At 37.9% G+C, this 17,208-nt stretch overlaps 1 protein-coding gene across 5 annotated transcripts in view; it reads right to left on the reverse strand.

The window, feature by feature from the left end:
- Window positions 1-17,208, reverse strand: part of XIRP2 (xin actin binding repeat containing 2) — a 356,418-nt gene that overhangs the window by 72,425 nt on the left and 266,785 nt on the right. For 3 of the 5 annotated variants that reach the window (XM_069577331.1, XM_069577333.1, XM_069577330.1), the window contains exon 1: window positions 2,769-2,965. The exons of the other annotated variants lie outside the window; for them this stretch is intronic. The gene's annotated coding sequence lies outside the window, so the exon portion shown is untranslated. Of the gene's footprint in view, window positions 1-2,768; window positions 2,966-17,208 lie in introns of those variants that run through there. 5 annotated transcript variants of the gene reach the window in all.

Raw genomic sequence — 17,208 nt, forward strand, 5'->3', positions numbered from 1 at the left:
AACTCTACTTTCTACTTAAAGAGGGAGAGGGATTAGGCACTGAATCCTATTACCAATGGCCATGATTCAGCCAATTTCCCCACATAAAGAAATCTCAATTCTAAATAACAGCATTTAGTGAGCTTCCAGGCTGGTGAACATGTTGATTGATGGTGAGCCCAGAGAGGGCATGGAAGTTCTGTGCACCATCTCCACACACACACATTACTCTATAAATCTCTTCCATTTGACTGTTCTTGAGTTGTAACCCAAATTCAAGGCTAAAGTGGGGGCAACCTGTGGGTTCTGCTCTAACTCTGGAAGTTAGTATGAGTACTGAAATGAATTGTTGCATACCCAGTTGCTATCAGAGAATTGGAGAACTGGTTGGTGTTAGGAAACATCAGTCATTTGGTATAAGGGAGGAAAACCAACAATATCATATCTTACACAGTCACGTGAAGACCATTTACCTAGGGGGATTGCCTGGTGGCCCAGTGCAGGGGGTGTGGGTTTGATACCTGGTTGGGAGTTAAGATCCTACATGTCTCACAGCCAAAAAACACAAAATATAAAACAGAAGCAATATTATAACAAATTCAATAAGGACTTTAAAAAATGGCCCACGTTTAAAAAAAATCTTAAAAAAAGATTGAATAAATCAGTGTTCTAAAATAGTTTATTCCTGAATCAGAAAAGTCTGAAGTTAACCATACTCTGCAAAGGATGAAACTGTAATTTGAATGAGCAAGTGGTTGTTTCAGAAGCAGGAAAAAACAAATTACAATTTAATTAAATTTCAAAGTGTAACTCGAATGCTTTTAAAAAAGGAGGTGGAAAACAAATAAAAAGGACAACGTATTGTCAATTAAGTACTGTTCCCCACAGACTGTTCAATCAGAAGTCTTGAAATTATACTGCCAGGCACTTATTAAGTTGCTGCCCTGGTCTATAAATTACTGAATCTAGACATGACTTTGAGCTAACAAATAAGTGTTACAAAATGGTCTCTTACTGCCCAGAATTGTGTATAGGCATGAAGAAGAAAGAGAGGAGAGAGACAGAGAGAAAGTGAGAGAAGAACTGAGTATCAATTCCCTGTTTCAAGGTTATCACAGGAGTCCAACCCCAAATAGTCTCATCGTAAGTAATATTTTACCAGACAAATAAAAAAAGAATACTGATGTGCAGAAGCTTTTCAATTGTGGTAAATGTGAGAGGCAAAATTCTTGACTAGCAGACAGCTATCCATGGTAAACAACAATAAATTATACATGAACTTTGTGGTGTTTTTACCCAAAAGTCAACTTGAAGAAAGAGAACCAACCCTGTCTCCCTCTTTAATTGCTGAAGACTTGAGGCCCACCTGACATTTTCTAAAGTGATGCTCTCTGTGATCATTAAACAGTGCCTCTTTTTATTTTTCAGGTGGTTACAGGCAGTTGTATCAAAGATGCCCAGTACTTCATGCAGAAACATTCATGCCAAACTCCAGACTACATTGTCCCCAAACAGCTGGCACTTTGCCATATTGTAGACATTTGAAATGCTGATTGACTTAAAAAAATAGGTCTAGTTGTTTGTTTATATATTAACAATAAAAAAGGTAAAAGAATCAAAGATTAGGCAGAGAAGTAGAGAAATACTTAAGCATAGAATTCAAGACTTTCCCATTTTTGATCCGGTATTTTTACTTCTAAAACTCAATGGTAATAGCTTCTAAAACTCAAAACAGGTGCTCTTTCATATTAAAATTCATGGCTCTGAAGGTAGCTGAGGTAAATATTTTACTTGTCCTTTGGCACTCTGTACATAAAATTTTAAAATGATTCAACCAACCACCAACTTGTCAGTGACCAAATAGAGCTCTGATAAAAATAAAATATCTTTCAGTTCAGCACCAGCTGGCTAAATTTAAACCCTGTATTATGTAATCTTAAAGTGTCCTTGCTTTTAGTTGGTGTCTTAATTTAAGAGAATCTGTTATAATGTCTCTTCCAAATCACTTTAGTCTCTAACATTCTAAACATTTAAGGCACAACAGGACCAAATTAAGGTGTTCACAGGCAACTGAAGACAGAAAAATTTCATTTGAAACAGTATATAGGGCATGCTACTTTTAAAGTAAAATCTGTCTTCTCTCTTTAAGTTTGTAGTTACTATAATTAGGGCTGGCAGATCCGACTGGCTGCGCTTTTCTTAATTCTGGAAAACATGTAAGAACCTGATTCTTTAATCCTTACTCCAGTAATACTCCCAGAGGAGATGAGACTGTGGTTGGGGCAAGAAGTACAAAATCAAACTAAGGCTGCATAAAGAATACATTTCATAGATTTCTCTGAGTAAGCTGCAACAGTTGAGAATATTTTAAGTTCTCTTTTTCCCTCAGCAAATTTTAAGAAATATAGTTTAGAGTTTTAAACATATTTATTGTATAGATGATCAATTTATGCTCATAACAGATGAACTAATTTTTTCAGTTTTCTCTTTTAGCTAAAAACTGAAGTATAACTTCCACTCATGTCTGTTTATCAAATTTGGCTCATTATTCTTTAATACTAAAAATAAAAAAGGACTAACTATTAATCTGTAAAGAGATTAATAGATGAAGCCCTAAATGTAATAATCTGAAGTAATGCTAAATATTGTCATAAGAACAAAATCTGACTGAATATTTCCTCTGCTAACAAGTTCAGTTACACCTGTGGTCTTCCCTGATCTTAAGCAATCAGTAAGAACATATTATAGCTATGGAAGTAGACATTTATCAATGACAACGTAACACATACCTTCTGCAATATTTCGACTTAACCCCAAGTTCGTGGAAATATCATATATCTTTACAGTTCTTCACAGACTAGTTTCCTCCTTTGTACAGCAAATTTCCCAGTCCCCTGAAAGCAATCGGTGGAGTGGAGGCCAGCTCCACTGAAGGGTCTATCAAGCAAGTAGATGGGACGGCTGAATTTATTTTAGCCCTGCGTCTAAGGATGTAACTTAGCACCTATTTTTAGGAACTGAGCTCTGTATAGGTGGGGCCTGAGTCAACTACTCTTCAGAAGTGTGTCTCTGAGGGCACTCTGCCTCGTAGTTCCTCAGTAATGTATGCATGGTATTAACACATGTGCAGTCAATCAAACCTCCTTCTGCAGCCAAGGACCATCAAGCCAACTCTCCACTTCCGAACAAAGCCTAAAAAATAACTAGCACCGATGAGGGAAAGGACTGACAGTCCTTGAATTAGCTTCATTTGTTTTAATAATTTCAACATTTTAAGAGTCAAGAATATAAAGCATAAAGAAAATAAAGCATAGAGAAAATGTTCTAATTTATTATGATGGAATTTGGGTTTTCAGGAAGCAGAAACCCTGTTTTTATTTACAAACAGCTCTTAGGTATTGAAAATATTGGTTTGTGTTTTGAGGCTTCACATACAAAGCAAAACACCGCTGTGGTATATTTGTAAGTAAGAAAGTGCTCTCTTGTTTAAAGAAAGTGAGAGAGGAAGGAGTGATAAGGCATTCTAGAGAGAATAAAGGGCACTTGCCAGAAGGAACAGCAGGCCAGGGAAAGGAGTCACCTCACATGCTCCTGAGAGAATCATATCAGGTGTCCTTTGCTACCACTCTCCTTACTCAGCACAACCTGGAGACCTGACCCGGAAGCAAGTAGAACTCGCCTAGAATTGCAGTTGAGCTCCATAATGCCAACATCTAATACCTTCTAAGTAAACATAAAACAGGCAGCATCCTCTATCTTTCCTCTCTTCTATTACTTGCTTCTGATAGGTTTACTGTGTACACTAACGGCCTCACAGGAAGCCCAAATAAAGAGAAAAATCACACTTTGACTTAAAGAAATCACTTGACTTACATATTGTTTATTTCATACAAATGCTTACAAGTAAGCTATTCATATTGTTTCCTAATAAAGACTAGTATATACATTACACTTTCCCATATACAATATTCCATATACATGTACTTTCTATTAAAAATAGGTCAAGGAGTGATATTCCAACTGATTAACTCTAAGAAAAAGCTTCTGAGACAGTGTTCTTGTACACCCACAGATTTTTCAGGGCCAGAAGCCAATACAACTTAATTATTTTAGAGCTGTGCTGTCCAGTTTGGGAGCTACTAGACACATGTGATCATTCAAAGTTTCAGTTTCAGTTTAGTCACTCAGTCATGTCTGACTCTTTGCAACCCCATGGGCTACAGCATGCCAGGCCTCCCTGTCTATCACCAACTCCCGGAGTCCACCCAAACTCATATCCATTGAGTCAGAGATACCATCCAGCCATCTCATCATTTGTTACCCACTTCTCTGCCTGCCCTCAATCTTTCCCAACATCAGGGTCTTTTCAAATGAGTCAGCTCTTTGCATCAGATGGCCAAAGTATTGGAATTTCAGCTTCAATATCAGTCCCTCTACTGAACACTCAGGACTGAATTCCTTTAGGATGGACTGGTGGGATCTCCTTTCAGTCTAAGGGACTCTCAGGAGTCTTCTCCAACACCACCGTTCAAAAGTATCAATTCTTTGGTGCTCAGCTTTCTTTACAGTCCAACTCTCACATCCATTAATGATTACTGGAAAAACCATAGCCTTGACTAGACAGACCTTTGTTGGCAAAGTAATGTTGTCTTGGTTGGTCATAACTTTTCTTCCAAGGAGTAAGTGTCTTTTAATTTCATGGCTGCAGTCACCATCAGCAGTGATTCTGGAGCCCCCAAAAATAAAGTCAGCCACTGTTTCCCCATCTATTTGCCATCAGGTGGTGGGACTGGATGCCATGATATAGTTTTATGAATGCTGAACTTTAAGCCAAGTTTTTCACTCTCCTTTTCACTTTCATCAAAAGGCTCTTTAGTTCTTCTTCACTTTCTGCCATAAGGGTGGTGTCATCTACATATCTGGGGTTATTGATATTTCTCCCAGCAATCTTGATTCCAGCTTGTGTTGCTTCCAGTCCAGCGTTTCTCATGATGTACTCTGCATATAAGTTAAATAAGCAGGGTGACAATGTACAGCCTTAATGTACCCCTTTTCCTATTTGGAACCAGTCTGTTGTTCCATGTCCAGTTCTAACTGTTGCTTCCTGACCTGCATACAGATTTCTCAAGAGGCAGGTCAGGTGGTCTGGTATTCCCATCTCTTTCAGAATTTTCCAGTTTGTTGTGATCCACACAGTCAAAGGCTTTGGCATAGTCAATAAAGAAGAAATAAATGTTTATCTGGAACTCTCTTGCTTTTTTGATGATCCAGCGGATGTTGGCAATTTGATCTCTGGTTCCTCTGCTTTTCTAAAACCAGCTTGAACATTTGGAAGTTCACGGTTCACGTATTGCTGAAGTCTGGCTTGGAGAATTTTGAGCATACTTTACTAGCATGTGACATGAGTGCAATTGTGCGGTAGTTTGAGCATTCTTTGGCATTGCCTTTCTTTGGGATTGGAATGAAAACTGACCTTTTCCAGTCCTGTGGCCACTGCTGAGTTTTCCAAATTTGCTAGCAAAAGTTTACTTGATTTAAATGACATAAAATTGAAAGTTTATTTCATCACTTGCACTAGACACATTTCAAGTACTTAATTTCTACATGTGGCTGGTGGCTATGTATTAGACATTGCAGTGATAGCACATTCCTATTATTGCAGACAATTCTATGCTGATTTAGAACACAGGATTTTAACATAGCTTTGATACCAACTAAACTCTGTGACCTGACAAATTTCATACATTGTTTATATTTCACTTTACTTCTCTATAACTAAATGGAACTCAGTTTACCTACTTTAAATGATGGTTGTGAAGATTAATTGACTCTGTGTGTGTGTGTGTGTGTGTGTGTATGTGTGCAATACTCAGGAGCTTCCTTAATGGCTAAGTGATAAAGAATTTGCCTAACAATGTAAGACATGTGGGTTCAATCCCTGGGTTGGGAAGATCCCCTGGAATAGGAAATTACAACCCATCCAGTATTCTTGTCTAGAAAATCCCATGGATAGAGGAGCCTGGTGGGCTACAGTCCACAGCGTCGCAAAACAGTTTCACACAACTTAGCAACTAAACTACAACAGTATATAATATGCGTGAAAGTCTAAATCTAGGAAAAATGTTTATTTGAAAATTATCATTATTATTATTATGACTTTATCCTGCTATATGGTTAAGAAAATAGCACTAGATCTATCATCACAACAGTTTGATTTTAGTCATGAGGAGATTGACCTACAAGGTAAGTATAATAATCTTTACTTTTGTATTTGAATATAGAACCTAATGATGCTATCATGGTTTTAGTATTTCAAAATATTGTCAGTTATTCAAAGACAGGACTTGTAGCTTTGTACTTTCTCTTCTTACTCAAAACTGCCTGCTTTCTCATTCCACTGTAGTGATAAATTTCTTCACTTGTTTCTGTAAGTTTAATTCAAGATAATATTTCTTCAAACTTCCAGCTTTTGGCCCTTTCAGGAAATAAATATATTTGATTTAAATACATAAATAAAATTATTTTTTCATATTTTCTAGTGTTTGTTGTTGTTAATTGCTAAGTCATGTCTGACTGTTTTGCGATCCAAAGCACGGTAGCCCTCTAGGCTCCTCTGTCCATGGGATTCTCCAGGCAAGAATACTGGAGTGGGTTGTCATTTCCTCCTCCCGGGGATCTTCCTGACCCAGAGATCAAACCCGCATCTTCTGCATTAGCAGGTGGGTTCTTCACCACTGACCCATCTGGGAAGCCTCCCTTTAGGTTACTTGCTTTCAGTGTGGCTACCAGAAAAGCTGAGTTTGGTTTTGCATCTCCTTGCTTCTGCCATTGTTCCCTGTTATTGAATACTTTTGAAACAACACTTACTAGGTGAGAAGGATTCGTTTCAAATACACAATATGACTTCTACATTTTTAAAATATCTGGGGCACTTTGCCTGATGAGGGTCATATTTATCATCGTTACATTCTCAGGGACCTCCAGGTCTGTTTGCATGTAGCACCTATAATCATGTTGTGGATCACAGTGAACTGTGGAAAATTCTTCAAGAGATGGGAATACCAGACCACCTTACCTGCCTTCTGAGAAATCTGTATGCAGGTCAAGAAGCAACAGTTAGAACTGGACATGAAACAATAGACTGGTTCCAAGTTGGGAAAGGAGTACATCAAGGCTGTATATTGTCACCTTGTTTATTTAGCTTAGATGCAGAGTATATCATGAAATGCTGGGCTGGATGAAGCACAAGCTGAAATCAAGACTACCAGGAGAAATATAAATAACCTCAGATATGCAGATGACACTACACTTCTGGCAGAAAGCAAAGAGGAACTGAGGAGCCTCTTGATGAAAGTGAAAGAGGAGAGTGAAAAAGTTGGCTTAAAACTCAACATTCGAAAGACTAAGATCATGGCATCTGGTCCCATCACTTCATGACAAATAGATGGGAAAACAGTGGAAACAGTGACAGACTTTATTTTCTTGGGTTCCAAAATCACTACAGATGGTGACTGCAGCCATGAAATTAAAAGATGTTTACCCCTTGGAAGAAAAGTTATGATCACCCTAGACAGCATATTAAAAAGCAGAGACATTACTTTGCCACCAAAGGTCAGTGTAGTCAAAGCTATGGTTTTTCCATATGGTTGTGAGAGTAGGACCATAAAGAAAGCTGAGGGCCAAAGAATTGACACTTTTGAACTGTGGTGCTGGAGAAGACTCTTGAGAGTCCCTTGGGCTTCAAGGAGATCCAACCAGTCCATCCTAAAGGAAATCAGTCCTGAACATTCATTGGAAGGACTGATGCTGAAACTGAAGCTCCAATACTTAGGCCACTTGATGTGAAGAACTGGCCCATTGGAAAATACCCTGATGCTGGGAAAGACTGAGGGCAGGAGGAGAAGGGGATGACAGAGGAAGAGATTTTGGATGAAATCACCAACTCAATGGCCATGAGTCTGAGTAAGCTCCGGGAGTTGGTGGTGGACAGGGAAGCCCAGCGTGCTGCTGTGCATGGGGTCACAAAGAGTTGGACACGACTGAGTGACTGAAATGAACTGAACTAAGCTGAGCTGAACCTAAAAGTTTGATAAATTCTTTCTAGAAACTCTGATGGATCCTCAGTTGGTTTTGTCTCCTGCATTTTTAAAGCTCCTTTGTCTATGTACCCTTTTGGGTTTTCTCTTCGACCTCCATACCGTAATATGGTAGTCCTCTGACTCCTTTTTCTCCTGATGCGATAGCATAAATGCTTCTATATATGGCATCTCATCTCTTTTCTCTGCTCTTTTGCAAAACACTTTTGTGAGACTGAATGATAGCTGAGTGGACATTGAGAAGATCCCCTGGAGAAGGAAATGGCAACCCACTCCTGTACTCTTGCCTGGAAAATCCCATGGACAGAGAAGCCTGGCTGGCTACAGTCCATAAGGGTCACAAGCCATGGACATGACTGAGCGACAGCATGCAATGTTCCCATTGAGAACAATTAGAAAAGTTGAATCAATTACAAAAAAAGTATATTAACGGCATCAAGGATCAGCCAAACAATAAGGGCTAGAGGGAGTACCTTTCAAGAAATATGATTTTTCAAATGTGAGCTAAGAATCTGAAGCTATCCCTGGAGGTTATTTTTCATTTCTAGATGCAGATGAAGCTGACAATCGAGGCTAAGTCAGGAAGAGTACTGAGGCTGGGGGACAAAAGAACAACAATAGTTTTGGCAGTTGCACCAGACTGGGATAATAAAACTGGAGAGGAGCAGGACCTCAGATTTATTTTACTCCTCAAGATATCAGCTAAGTTTCAAAATTTCACAGGATAGCAGGCTATAGCTATAAGCCCAAACACAGAAAAGTGGAATAGCCTACATTTTCATGATCTACTAGGAGGACAGGGGACAGCTCAAAGTCCTCAAAGGAAAGGGGAATTGACTTTTAAATAATCCTCAGTAACTGCTTTGTCTCTGGGGGTGCTTGATAGTGCAGACTGAACTGGAGCTGAGTGAGGATCCTGTCTCAGCCCCTAGAAGATGGAAGACAGATGAAACAACAAAGGAGGGACCTGTTTAGGCATAGAGTGATAAAATTAATGACTTGAATAGACTTAACAATAGCCAGTCTCTCTTCCTCAATTTACCAAACTCAGAAGCTTCACAGGGTGTGTCACTACATATCCAAGCTGAAGACCTCTGAAAAGTAGAGCAGAGATAGGCTCTGACAGATTCTCAATAAAAGCTTAAAGTAGTCAGCCCCTCTACTTCCTCTGCTGTGTCTGCCTAGCAGAGGAGAGGCTAACCTCTCTAATGAAAGTATATCATCTGGAGATTTGTATACCTTTGTTTTTTGAAAACGCAATGCTTGACTTTCAACTAAAAAAAAGTACCTGGCATGTGAGGAGACAGAACATTGTCTCTACATGCAAAAAGGAAAAAAGCAGATATTAATAGTTGGTTAATTAGACAATAAGGACTTTAAAACAATCATGATTTATGTATTTAAGAAAATATAGGAAATATCACAGGATGTATATAAAAATATAGAGAATTTTTCAATAAAATCAAAATTACAAAATAATAATGAAATGGACATTCCAATGCTGATCAGAAATTAAGAACTTGAGGGATAGTGTTAAACTATCAAGTGTTCGCTGTCTCCCGCTATCCCAGGTGGGAGACAGTGAAAGACAAGATTAATAATCTGGAAGACAGGTGAATAAAAAATAGAAAGGTTTTGTTTGGATATTTTATATTGGATATCAAAAAGTGTTCATGAGATTTTCTGTAGACATATGCCACTGTTGAATCATATAACTACTGCTCATTAAAATGTAAGCCTTTTTTTTTGCATATGCTACTGACAAGCCTCATTACATTCTCTTATTTTTTAAAAATTTATGCCTAAGTGAATGGTAATGGCACCATCCCATTAGTCCAGCATGCTTCTGCCATTTACCATAGTTTTCTCTTCACAAACTGCAATATGTTTTATCTAAGTGAATGATAAAGAATATTGAACAGAGAAGAACCACTGACATATTCAAAGTCATACTGCTGCTAAAGACCTCCTTCTGAGGGGAAACTAATGTATGAGTTTAGGTTCATTTATGTATAGAGAATTGTATCGTTCTTGGTAGCTTGATATAAAATGTTTACATTAGGAGATTTCAAAATTCTATGTGCTTCTTTACTAGGTCATCAATTATCTTGAATTTATTCCCTTATTCTACTTTTCCTGGTACCATTTATTGGTTGAAGACTATTATCCTTGACAAAAAGTATAGACACTCTCTGGGAATTCATTTGGCTCACTTTGTTTTCTTGTTCATTAATAGTACAAATTTCCAAGAAAAGCAGTGAATCTTTTTTCTTTAATTTTCTCTTAATAAATATAGACTTTATGAAAAAGAATAGTATCAGAGTGATTTACATATGTTTTATTTTATCGTCACAACACCACCAAGATTTTCGGTATTATCACTTCATATTAGGAAACTGAGGGTCAGTGAAGTTAAGGAACTCCTTCAAAGACAAAAGTTAATAATCAGCAGTATTGGAGATTAGATTCAATTTTGTTGATTTCATATGTTTGGATCATTTGGGATATATTATTTATCTTGACCATAATCTACACATTCTATCCAATCACTGTTATGTATGCTGGATGATATGCCTTGAGAGCGATCACCTTGTTCAGTTTAGTTCAGCCACTCAGCAGTTGTATCTGACTCTTTGTGACCCCATGGACTGCAGCACACCAGGGTTCCCTGTCCTTCACCAACTCCCAGAGCTTACTCAAACTCATGTTCATTGAGTTGGTAATGCCATTCAACCATCTCAACCTCTGTTGTTCCCTTCTCCTCTCACCTTCAATCTTTCCTAGCTTCAGGGTCTTTTCCAGTGAGAAGGTTCTTTGCATATGGTGGCCAAAGTATTGGAGCTTCAGCTTCAGCATCAGTCCTTCCAATGAATGTTCAGGACAGATTTCCTTTAGAATGGACTGGTTGGATGTCCTTGCAGCCCAAGGGACTCTCAAGAGTCTTCTCTAATACCACAGTTCAAAAGCATCAATTCTTCAGTGCTCAGCTTTCTCTATAGTTCAACTCTCAAACCCATAGATGACTACTGGAAAAACCATAGCTTTGACTAGAAAGACCTTTGTTGGTAAAGTAACATCTCTGCTTTTTAATATGCTGTCTAGGTTGGTCATAGCTTTTCTTCCAAGGAGCAAGCTACTTTTAATTTCATGGCTGCAGTCACCATCTGCAGTGTCTTTGGAGCCCAAGAAAATAAAGTCTGTCACTATTTCCACTGTTTCCCCATCTATTTGCCATCAGGTGATGGGACCAGATGCCATGATCTTAGTTTTCTGAATGCTGAATTTTAAGCCAAGTTTTTCACTCTCCTCTTTCACTTTCATCAAGAGGCTCCTCAGTTCCTCTTTGCTTTCTGCCAGAAGTGTGGTGTCATCTGCATATCTGAGGTTATTGATATTTCTCCCAGCAATCTTGATTCCAGCTTGTGCTTTATCCGGCCTGGCATTTCACATGATATACTCTGCATCTAAGTTAAATAAGCAAGGTGACAATATACAGCCTTGACATACTCCTTTCCCAATTTGGAGCCAGTCTGTTGTTCCATGTCCAGTTCTAACTCTTGCTTCTTGACCGGCATACAGATTTCTCAGGAAGCAGGTAAGGTGGTCTGGTATTCCCATCTCCTGATGGGAATTTGTTGTGATCCACACAGTCAAAGGCTTTGGCTTAGTCAATAAAGCAGAAGTAGATGTTTTTCTGGAAATCTCTTGCTGTTTCGATGATCCAACAGATGTTGGCAATTTGATCTCTGGTTTCTCTGCCTTTTCTAAATCCTTTTTGAACATCTGGAAATTCACAGTTCGTGTACTGTTGAAGCCTGGCTTGGAGAATTTTGAACATTACTTTACTAGCGTGTGAGATGAGGGCAGTGGTGCAGTAGTTTGAGCATTCTTTGGCATTGCCTTTCTTTGGGATTGGAATGAAAACTGACCTTTTCCAGTCCTGTGGCTACTGCTGAGTTTCCAAATTTGCTGGCATATTGAGTGCAGCACTTTCACTGCATCATCTTTTAGGATTTGAAATAGTTCAACTGGAATTCCATCACCGCCTCTAGCTTTGTTCATAATGAAGCTTCCTAAGGTCCACTTTGTATCCAGGATGTCTGACTCTAGGTGAGTGACCATACATTGTGGTTATGTGGGTCATGAAGATCTTTTTTGTATAGTTCTTCTGTGTATTCTTGCCACCTCTTCTTAATATCTTCTGCTTCTGTTAGGTCCCTACCATTTCTGTCCTTTATTGAGCCCATCTTTGCATGAAATGTTCCCATGGTATCTCTAATTTTCTTGCAGAGATCTCTAGTCTTTCCCATCCTCATGTTTTCCTTTATTTCTTTGCATTGATCATGGAGAACGGCTTTCTTATCTTTCCTTGCTATTCTTTGGAACTCTGCATTCAAATGGGTATATGTTTCCTTTTCTCCTTTGTCTTTAGCGTCTCTTCTTTTCTCAGCTATTTGTAAGGCCTCCTCAGACCACCATCTTGGCTTTTTGCATTTCTTTTTCTTGGAGATGGTCTTGATCACTGCCTGCAAAATAGGTAGACTCTGGAAAGCCCCTTTTGTGCATTGCAGCAAAGTAAACTAACAGTGGACACTCTAAAGACAAAAAGAGTGGATGAGTGAGAACTTTACAGCTGGGACATCTGCACTTGAGTCACCTGATAGATAATCCCTAGACCAATGGGGCCAATCTAAGATTTTTAGAATTAAAGAACTAAATGTCTAGAATCTGTAGAATTAAAGAACTTGAATATATAAAGCTCCAAATTCTGTGTTATTATCTAGCATACATGAAGTACTAGTCCACCAATTAGAGTTTAACAATCTGCTTTGAACATTGTTGATGACATGACCCATTCAGTTTTCATGCAAGCAGGATTAGGATATTAGTAAGTCTGAGTGAACTCCAGGAGTTGGTGATGGACAGGGAGGCCTGGCGTGCTGCAGTTCATGGGGTCGCAAAGAGTCGGACACGACTGAGCAACTGAAATAAACTGAACTGAACTGAACTAAATTGTAGCTCAATTTAATTAACAGCAGTTTTCACCTACTTAAGTTTAATTCCATTAAAATTACATCACAATATTAAGGAAGCATGAATAAGTCCTTCAAGGATATATGACTGACATTTAAATTGTATCTCATAGTGTCATATAGGATGATCTTGAAATTTATCATGCAAACCAGAATGCTTTAGAGAATGAACAGAACACTATAAATAAGCATGATAACACAATAGCACAATCTGTAACAGTCCAGGGCAAACAGGATGGTGGAATGACATGACTAATAAGCCTAATGTGGACCCTCTTGACTCACTATCAGGGTCTGCATGCAAGAGACTGGTGACCTGGCTCCCAATATAAAATAGTCCTTTACTAAGTACTTCAGAATGTGAATCATCTCTACTCTTTAAATATAATTTGGATAAAACATGTTCCCAATAACAAAGATGGAGATGAATTAAAGAACTCCAGGGACTATGAGATTTGATTCCGATAAAGTTAATATTAGGGTACAATTTGGCTAAAAAATGACAGATGACTAGGTATTCCTAATAAGCCACTGTCAGTTAAAATAGTAAAAAAGAATAAAGCTGTCCAAAATATCATGGATTGCTAATAATGAGAGAGCTAGAATATTAAAGTGATGCTATGTTTGTGTAAGAGAGAAGATGAACGAAGAAGAAAATGAGAGAAAAGAAGAAAGAACAGGAGAAAATATGCTGATGTTTGTGCAGAATATCCAACAGTGGTTTCCCTCCGAGCTATAGACATGAATCACAGTTTTGGATGACACATTGCATAGAGAACCCTCCGAATCAGGCGACACATAATTCTCTCAAATAAGAGAGAAAGAATGACTCACTCCCCAGTCACATGTTGCTCTGACCAAAACTAGGAGGTCTTCTCTCTATATCATGTGAATACCTTCTGGACCAAGCCGCACTATAGCCCTGAGTCATCTCCACTCCTTCCCCTCTTACTATACATCAGTACATACACTACATCTATCAGAACAGAATGGAGAAGTGGGGTGGGTTGTTAGGGTTCTAAAGGGGCACTTTAGACAGCAGATGGAGGAACTTTGTACAATTTGTCATGCTTTGCATTATGCAAAGGCAAGTTTATACACTGTATCTGATAATCTTAGTTTAATTCTGTAAGGTAGAAGGTAGAAGCTTTAACCTTTACCTAGCAAATTTGGATAGGAGCAAAAATTAAAGCTTTTAGATGTAGTTCAAAGAGAAAAAGGAAAAAAATTATAGTAAGAATGAAGATCCAAGTGTTCCATGATGGCAAAAAAAGAAAAAATTCCCTCACCCTATATGAAGGAAATGGCAAGCCTGAATCAATCTCAACACAGTGCAAGTAAAGTAAATAAGTCAAGATGTCATAAAGAGGCACTGCTGGAGGAAGGCAAAAGTGTACTGACTTGATGAGGCCAGTTGAGAGAATAATTCTGAGAATTAGTTTATTTTTAAAATAGCTGAAAAACTTACAGTTATATTCTTCATTTTAACATTTACAGTCTTGATGTGCTCAGGAAGATTCATGAATAAAAGCCTCTACAAAACTATAATATGTGTTATTAAGGAGAGAATAGGATGAAATAAAAAAATGAGAAAAGCGAAGGCTATAGTAGGTGGCAAGAAAATGCAAAATTCAATAGAAAATTAAAGTAGCAGTTGAGATAGCAAAGAGCATGTAAGAAAAAAATGAATCCAATCGATGAAATGGGAAAAGATTTGAGAAATTTTTTGTAATGCAGGAGTGAAATCAAAGAGATGAAAATGATGGCCTAGATAATGATGGATATGAAGGACAGAGATATGCTCAAAGAAAGATAACTGTTTAGGGGAAGAAAGAAAAAAAAATAGCAAGGACATAAATAATTAAATTTAAAAGAAAAGAAAAAGTTTTCAAGCTGAAGAAAGATCTGAGAAGACAAAACCAAAGGCTCATCCAGATACCTGGATATGTCCTTATAAATTTTTGAATTTTAAAGATAAAAAATAATGAATAAGGAAGAAGACAAGCTAGTCTCAGAGTTCTCACTGAGACATTATGTACCATGATAGAATGCAATATTGTATATGAGGGGTTTTGCTTTTGTTTGTTTTTATGATGGACATAGATTGAATGGACAATTCTCTTTATAGACAAGTACCTGTTATTTATGTATGAGGCACATAGAGACATATTTTCAATAAATAAAAAATTTCTCAAAGCAAGTGGTTAATATATCCTCAGTAGGGAAGCTGCTAAAATATATCTGTAAGCCTACAAAAGATGATTCAAATCAAGCATTAAAAGAATGAGAAATTTATTGTATAAAAGCTTTATTATTTGAGTTAAAAGCAGACAAATACTGTAAATACAGTTATAAAATTGAATGTAAGGCACCCCACTCTAGTACTTTTGCCTGGAAAATCCCATGGACAGAGGAGCCTGGTGGGCTGCAGTCCATAGGGTCCCTGAGAGTCGGGTACGACTAAGCGACTTCACTTTCATTTTTATGCACTGGAGAAGGAAATGGCAACCCACTCCAGTGTTCTTGCCTGGAGAATCCCAGGGACTGGAGAGCCTGGTGGTCTGCCGTCTATGGGGTTGCACAGAGTCAGACACCACTGAAGCGACTTAGCAGCAAGGACTTCCCTGGTACTCCAGTAGTTAAGACTCATCTGTTCCACTGTGAGGGAGAGGGCAGGTTTGACCCCTATCTGGGAACTACAATCCCACAGGCCACACAGTGCAGCAAAAAAAAAAAAAAAAAATTGAATGTAAACTTCCCCCAGATCCTTGAAAAAGCATATATGGAAAACAACATTTTAGTATTCATAGCATCTTATTTTAAAATATAATAATTCAGGGTTCTAATCACAGATTAAAATAAATTATGTGACATTAAATGTCAAGAGTGGAGAGAAAGCAGGGGAAATAAAATCAAGTGTGTATTTTTTTTGGAATTTGATGAATTTATTCAAATCACTCACTCATACATTCATTCACTGAGTAGGTCAGTCATCAAATATTAATAGAGCAGCTGTATATCAAGCACTGTGATAGATAAAGTGTTTATAGGATGAACAAAACATCCATGGGCCCTAGTCAATACACAAATAGATATACTATATAGGGGATAAGTTGATGAAGGAGAAGAAATCAGCAGTATGAAGAAGAAAACACTTTAGGTTGAGTGGTCAAGGAACACATTTAAGGTAGTGACCAAATTTCAAATTTTATCAGGAAAATAAATACAAAAATTAAAAAAAAAAGTGAGTTAAAAAACATGACAAACCAGTATGACACACTAGCCCCAGCAAAAATTACAATTTACAAAGCTGCTGCTGCTGCTGCTAAGTCACTTCAGTCGTGTCTGACTCTGTGCGACCCCAGAGACGGCAGCCCACCAGGCTCCCCTGTCCCTGGGATTCTCCAGGCAAGAACACTGGAGTGGGTTGCCATTTCCTTCTCCAATGCATGAAAGTGAAAAGTGAAAGTGAAGTCACTCAATTGTGTCTGACTCCTCGCGACTCCGTGGACTGCAGCCTACCAGACTCCTCTGCCCATGGGATTTTCCAGGCAAGAGTACTGGAGTGGGGTGCCATCTCCGATTTACAAAGCTGTGTTAACTCAAATATAGTGAAATTGGCATTGAAATCAATATCCTTTTAGTGGATGGAATAAAAATAATCATTCTGAATCAAGCATATAAAATGGAATTAGTTTTCTAGAGCATAGAAATTCAACTAAATAACTGGAAAAAAGAAAAAAAAGAGAACATTTCAAAGTCACACCTTATATTTCAAATACATATTCTAAGCTAATAAAATACTTAAGCCTAAATGCAACAAACAACCATAAGAAATAGAGACATGTATTTTTTCAAAGTCATATATAGTCAACATTTCACACAAGAGAGTAAGAATAAAATTAAATCTCTCTGGAGTCCAGACACCCAGACCGTTTTTATGTGGGCAACACACTGTTGTCAAGTTTTTCAAGTATCCTGAAATGTTCTTTGTACGTAAAAAGACACATTATATGAGTGATAATATATGCATAAACACATATCTATATGTATATATATATCTCCATACCCTCCTTTTTTATAAAAAATGGGATAATTTT

Source organism: Ovis canadensis, chromosome 2 (assembly GCF_042477335.2).
Source record: "Ovis canadensis isolate MfBH-ARS-UI-01 breed Bighorn chromosome 2, ARS-UI_OviCan_v2, whole genome shotgun sequence".
In the NCBI taxonomy this organism is placed as follows: Eukaryota; Metazoa; Chordata; class Mammalia; order Artiodactyla; family Bovidae; genus Ovis; species Ovis canadensis.